A 6,671-nucleotide genomic window follows, 5' to 3' on the forward strand; every position below is an offset into this window, starting at 1 on the left:
AACAGCAGACTAAAATCCATTATAGATTAGCGGAAAACATTGCTTTTTTTACCATGTGGATTCAGAAGACCAAGAACAGTTGGAATGTATCACAAGTTTATACTAAAGACATTGCATTGATACTTTTTATATTCTAATATATATTTTAAACCTAATTATTTATATTCCAATTCTATTTATTGGAATAAATAAATATCAATTTATTTGTCAAATTATCAACTAATTCCAGTAAGTTTCACTGTGTGAAATATAAGATCAGCACATATAAATATAAAATATATAACTATATATAATATAATTAAAAGGCACACGTTTTGCATTGTTCTGTTGTAGTGACTGTATCAAAAGCAACTCTGTTTTAAAGTATTATTCCATTATCTCTACCTCAGTGTTTGATATAGTTAGACCTAAAGCTTTACCCTTTGTAGATTTACAGCATGGAGGCAAGAGGAAACACTGTGATTAAAACATTATGAATTTAATGCCTAATAACGAGGAGAAACACATGGACTTCTCTTGCGACTATGAAAATATTTGGTGATAAAAAGGCAGTAGTGTAAGTTCCTGCCCAGTTGGATGGTAGATAGGCCAGGACATTAAGTAATCATGCATACTAACAATTTTTTCACCTTCTTGGCTTTAGCTACTTTTGAAATGGAAGATATAATAAACAATTATAATTTGATAAAATACCTTCTAGTCTGAACAGCTCTGTTTGAACTGTTCAGCTCTCTATGATCCCTTGTAACCAAGATGAGTTTTGTTCCAGTAAGACAATCTATGCTGTCAGTGTAAGATATTCTGGTTGGTCTGTTCCCACATGGAAGAAGGGTAAAGGCTCAGGTAGACATTTGTGCCAGTAACACCTCATTTGGGAAAATGTCAGCTGAAGAAGTTTAGAAGTAGCTCTTAAGCAACGCTTACTTTGAATCCATTAGGTCCACAAAGCTAATTCAGTTGGATAAATAAGTACTTGAAAAAGCCATCACCTTTGGACCTATCTATAAATAATTGAGAGTACGATCAAATTCCAAATAAAAAGACTTAAGATAGTCATTGACAAAAAAAATTTGCAAATGTGAGCAATCGACTGATCAATATAATTTTTTCCACTATTCACAGAATTTTAGAGAAATAAGATCGATAGCATTGTTAGGAACAATAAGGTTTCCTTTTTACAGGTAGGCACCCATAGATATAAGCCTGTATAAAGATTGCATCATTAACTACTTAAATTTAGAGGATACTACATGCTTCAGCAGTACGTATACTCAAATTACACTACAGAGGTTAACATGGCACTTGCACAAGGATAATATGAAAATTTGAGAAGTATTCCATATTTTTCACTCTTCAGATGCAAGAAATGAAAAACAGTTATTAAAAAGTTGATTACAAAATTACAAGTGTAACAATACAAGTAATTCATATAATTCAATTTAGTTTGATATCAGTGTATTAAATCTTCACCTCAGAAAAGCTTTTACATACCATAAACTTTACAAAACTTTTCTAATTAGACAACATTGTCATTTTATCCCAAAGAAAAATAATATTAAGACCTAGGAAAAAAAAAGGAATCAAACTGTTTCTATATGGAATGCAATCGGAAAGGACACATTAATGACCCTATATATTATAAAATAATGTAGAATTCAAAGTATATCTAGGAGACAATAAAATAAATTATGAACATTATGCAAACATAGAATATAGAATATTTTAAAATATATTTTTTCAGACAAGCACCAGAAATCTTGTAGTTCCTGTACTACTCATTTCAACAGGTAAGTTAAAATTATTTCTGATTAAAAAATCACAAACACTGAAGAAATCATTATACATGAATACAAAAACTATTGAATACTTTTTGACATCCAATGCAGGCAATTCGTTTGGAAGAATTCCGCAGAATCCATGAATTTTTACAGTAAAATATTGGTGTTGCCGGGCACTGGTGGCTCATGCCTATAATCCTAGCTACACAGGAGACTGAGATCTGAGGATCATGGTTCAAAGCCAGCCTGAGAAGGAAAGTCTATGCTACTCTAATCTCCAATAAACCACTAGAAAACTGCAAGTGGAGGTCTGGCTCAAGTGGTAGAGTCCTCACCTTGAGTTGAAGAGCACAGGGATACCTCTAAGGCCCAGAGTTCAAGCCCCATGACCAACCAAAAAGAAAAAGATATTCCTCATATTTGGATTGTGAAAATATTTTGTAGGGACACAAAAGATGGACTTGCATTTTTGAAATTTAAGAAACTTAACCAGACCATTAGTATTTAGGTGAACAATTTGTACAGCCTTCCACAACTTCATAGACGTAGTGATACATAGTTATCCTTTTGGCAATATCAAATGCAGTTTCTTCTATGTTGTTCTTCAGGCCTGGTTGTATATAATGGTTCAACAGAAGGAGATCCAGCGTATCTTTTCCATCTCAATTCTCAGCAGCAAGATATAAGGGGGTCAAGAGGCCTTTAGTTTGGGCATTGGTATCTGTATCGTGATGAAATAAGAAAGAAACCATTCTGGTATTATTCCACGTATATGCACTGTGCAGGGGTGTTCAGTCATCTACAGTTATTGCATGTGCCGCTTGAGACACAACTCACTGACAATGTCCACTGTAGGCTTCTCGATGAAGTGGCCTATACTCATCGTCATCCCTACTATTCACATGAGTGGCCTTTTGGGAAAGAAGTCTCCGCACTGTAGTAAGCTGAATATTTTTGGCAGCCCAATGAAGAAATTTGCTGGGATCCTTCTCCATTGCATTTGCAATTGATACCATTCCTTACTTTTTCATCTTTTTCCTCATATTCCTAAGAATTGCCTAACCAGATACTTTGAGTGCCCGTGGGAATGAGGTGTCCATGTATTTCCTAATAGTTCACATTGGTTTTACTGGTCAGAAATATCCGGTGAATTTTCTGCATCTGTTTATTCACCATGATTTATTTTCTATTTTTCCGATTTTCCAATTCGAAATTATTCTAATTGGAGAGTAAGGAATTGATGGAGAGCAGAGGAAAGATGTTCCTCCGTATTCAAATGTACACACTGAAAATGAGAACCAGTGATGTCTTCATGTGCAGCTTATTCTAAGAATGAGAAAATAGGAAATAATGCCTTCTATATAAATGATTTGGAAAATGGCAGAGCAAAAAATGAAATGATGCAACCAAAAATATAAAAGCAAAACAAATTAGGATAATTATGGGCAATCATATTATCTATGAGAACCTAGAAAAGGAGAGAGAAAGAGACAGATGTGCAATGACCTAGCTAGCCACAAAATCCATGCCTCTGATCAATTTATAGAGCAAACAAAATTTTAATTTTTAAAAAAGATGGAAATAGAATTTATGTATTTACTTGAAATTAGTAAATACATTTTTAGAAGCCTACCTAAAGAGACATACCTTTGACCAAATTACAGACAATAAACTAATTCCTTGATAATTCTAGTAACAGATCTGACTGAAATCAGTTAAATCATACTTTTGCTGCACAATGAAGGAGTAAGAAGGTAGTAAAGCAGCTAGAGAAGGCAGGGAGATTGTATCTGTGACAAAACTTTGTGGAAATTGATATTGAGGATTTCTTCCTGGTGATCCACTTGCACTGGAAGCATGATTCTGAACTATTGTTGGCTGATACTGAACTATTGATTTGATCATTATATTCTACAAGAAGAAAAATGAGAATTGATAGTTAAGGACTACTAATACATTTTGACCTTCTCACTAAGCACTTTCAATCATCAAAATCACATGAAGACAATAGACAGGCCTCCTTTTTAGATGAAAGGAAGTGTCTTTAAAAAAACAAGGAATGTATGTAGTCATGCAAAGGACTTCTATTTTACCAATGCCTCATACATTTTTCTAATGTTGGGTACCAATAAATAATGGATCTATTAGAAAGCTCTTAAGGCTCATATGTTCAATAGTGAATTCTCTTACACTATATCATGGTATTTTTTGTGTATGGTCTTAAGAATAAATTTACATTACTAACTTGAATTTCTGACAGGACAGTATCATCACTGTACTTCTTGCTTCTATACTCTCATTTTTAAATTACTATCTAAGTATGTGCATTAGATAACTCTAGAGGAAAAAGTAGAAGCCACACTGATGGCTTATGTCTTTAGTAGTAGTTAAGCAGAAAGATGAAACCTGAGGATTGTGGTTTGAAAGCCGACCAAGGGAAAAAAAAGTCCATTAGATTCTGATTTGAAAGTAACCAGCAAATGGAGCTGTGGTACAAGCAGTAAAATGCTAGCCTTGAGAAAACTGAAACAAAAAATAAATTCTGGGACAAAGCCAGGCCCTGAGTTCAAGCCCTAGTATTAGCACCAAACAAATGAATTAATTAATAAGGTAATTAATTAATTAAAAATAAATGAAGTGGTCACATGTAGAAAGGCAGGTAAAATGTAACATGCGTGGTGATGGTTTATGTATTATTTTGTAATAAGGCATATTATCATTTGTCCTAATCACTAATAATTTATTTGAATTTTTTTTGTACAATAAACCCTGAATTTAGCATGCATGTATATGTGTGTGTACATGTGTGAACATGTGTGTATGTGTATATGTGTGCGTGTGCTGTTGCAATGTTGCTTGCCAATGTGGACAGGGTGAGGCTGCAAAGAGCTAACTGTGTTGCAATGTTTTATTTATCAGTGTTCTGTCATGTCATTTCAGTGAAACCACCCTTCTGTAAATTTTATTTGTCTAATAATAATGCCATCATAATTAAAGCATTTACAACATTAAGTTAGATAAAGAGACTGTTTCAGCTCTTACTGTATGTTAGGTAAGAAGATACAGACATAATTAGGTAGTAAGTTATTGCTGTAAGATGATTGTCAGTACAAAATAGGTATTTGACCTCTTAAATTGGTTATATTTGTAAGATACACTCATGGAGTGATTTGGACTGACTTGACCAAACAGGTATTTCTCTCTGGTTATTCCTGTGAAACACAAGTTGGATAAACTCCGGATTTCTGTTGAAAATAACTTTCTTTGCAAGATCATATCTATTCTCACTAAGAGAAAATCAAACCCATATTACGTTTGAATATCCCATCTTATTGACTGAAAATAAGTATTGTGGATATGCTTGTTAGATATTCCTTTCAAAAACGAACAAACAAAAAGCATGTGTCATGTCTAGATTGTGGATGCGTTTGAAGGTGTTTTGTATATGCACAGGGATCTTTACTAATTGCTCTTTTGTGGGAATAACTACGGCAACTAACAAATAAGGCTTTTTGAATATCTTTTCCAGTATACATAACATCCCAGAGCAAGTCTTACAATTTCATAAAATCTTTTGAATATTTTAGTATTATTTCAGTACATTGACTATAGTGCTAAAATTTCTGAAATAAATATTGTTAAGATCTGAAAATGTAAGTGGATATATAGGCTTTTTATGCGTCATTTTATGAAAACACAGTTTTTATGAAAGTAAATGGAATAGAATAAAAGAATATAAGTGAATTGGGTAAGCTAATTATTAGTATAACTTTGTTTTCTTTTAACAGTCCATTGAATGTACATGATGCAGTAAAATTATTTCCTTTGTGCCTCTAAACTTCAGTTAGTTTTAGAATCTTTATAGTGATGAGTGAACTTTTAGTATAAATAATGTTCTTTTAAAATGATTAGGAATAACCTTGTGTTTTGTGTCCTACTCCCAAGAACATGAGTTATTTTTAAGTGTTAATAGTTTATCATTATCATTATCATAGGGAATCATTATTATCATAGGGAATTAAAAGTGCAGTAGTATTGATGTCTTTTTAAACCAATTGTATTCACAAGTTGGAGAGTCTTTAATTCATACTTAGGTCTTGGTGTCTATGATTTTTTTTTTTTTTTTGTCGGTCGTGAGGCTTGAACTCTGGGCCTGGGCGCTGTCCCTCAGCTCTTCAGCTCAAGGCGAGTGCTCTACCACTTGAGCTAGAGCGCCACTTCCGTTGGTGTCTAGGATTTTTAATCGCTCGTTCCTAACATTAGTGATAATTCAGACTGCATTTTTGGGTATATGAAAGGTCAAATATTTATCTGGGGTCAAAAGTGATTTTTATATCAGTCTTTCTTTAATAACATTTTAAAGTAGTACATTTCTCTCAAAATGTTGGGTATGAAAAGCAATCAAAATACTTCTAATGGTCAACAATTTAGGTGAGCTACAGTGTGGAAATGATTGCTCCAAAAGACCTGCAGTCTGTTTCCATCAGGAATTGGGCAGGTCATTCTTTCAGTAAGACTGTGTTAACCAGAGATGGGGTCCCCAGGCAGTGCAGTGTTGAGTGAAGGGATAAAATATGATTTCTACTATTTTGAGGTAGAAATCAAGAATGTTATAGTTTAGTAGTTCCTTTCTGCAGGGAGGTATCAATTGATTATGAACTTGGAGTTTTTATATTACAGTTACTTATTTTCTTTTTGTTGTTGTTGTTGGTCATGGGGCTTGAACTCTGGGCTCGTGTGCTGTCCCTGCGCTCTTCCACTCAAAGCGATCCCTCTACCACTTGGACCACAGTGCCATTTCCAGTTTACTAGTGGTTTATTAGAGATAAGAGTCTCACCGTCTGTCCTGCCAGAGCTGGCTTTGAATCACAATCCTCAGATCTCAGCCTCCTG

At 33.8% G+C, this 6,671-nt stretch overlaps 1 pseudogene; it reads left to right on the forward strand.

The window, feature by feature from the left end:
* The first annotated feature begins 1,250 nt into the window (after positions 1-1,250).
* On the forward strand, positions 1,251-1,347 carry LOC122125985 (annotated as a pseudogene).
* Positions 1,348-6,671: the final 5,324 nt, after the last annotated feature.

Source organism: Dipodomys spectabilis, unplaced genomic scaffold (genome assembly GCF_019054845.1).
Source record: "Dipodomys spectabilis isolate Male_0828 unplaced genomic scaffold, ASM1905484v1 ptg000269l, whole genome shotgun sequence".
Taxonomy (NCBI): Eukaryota; Metazoa; Chordata; class Mammalia; order Rodentia; family Heteromyidae; genus Dipodomys; species Dipodomys spectabilis.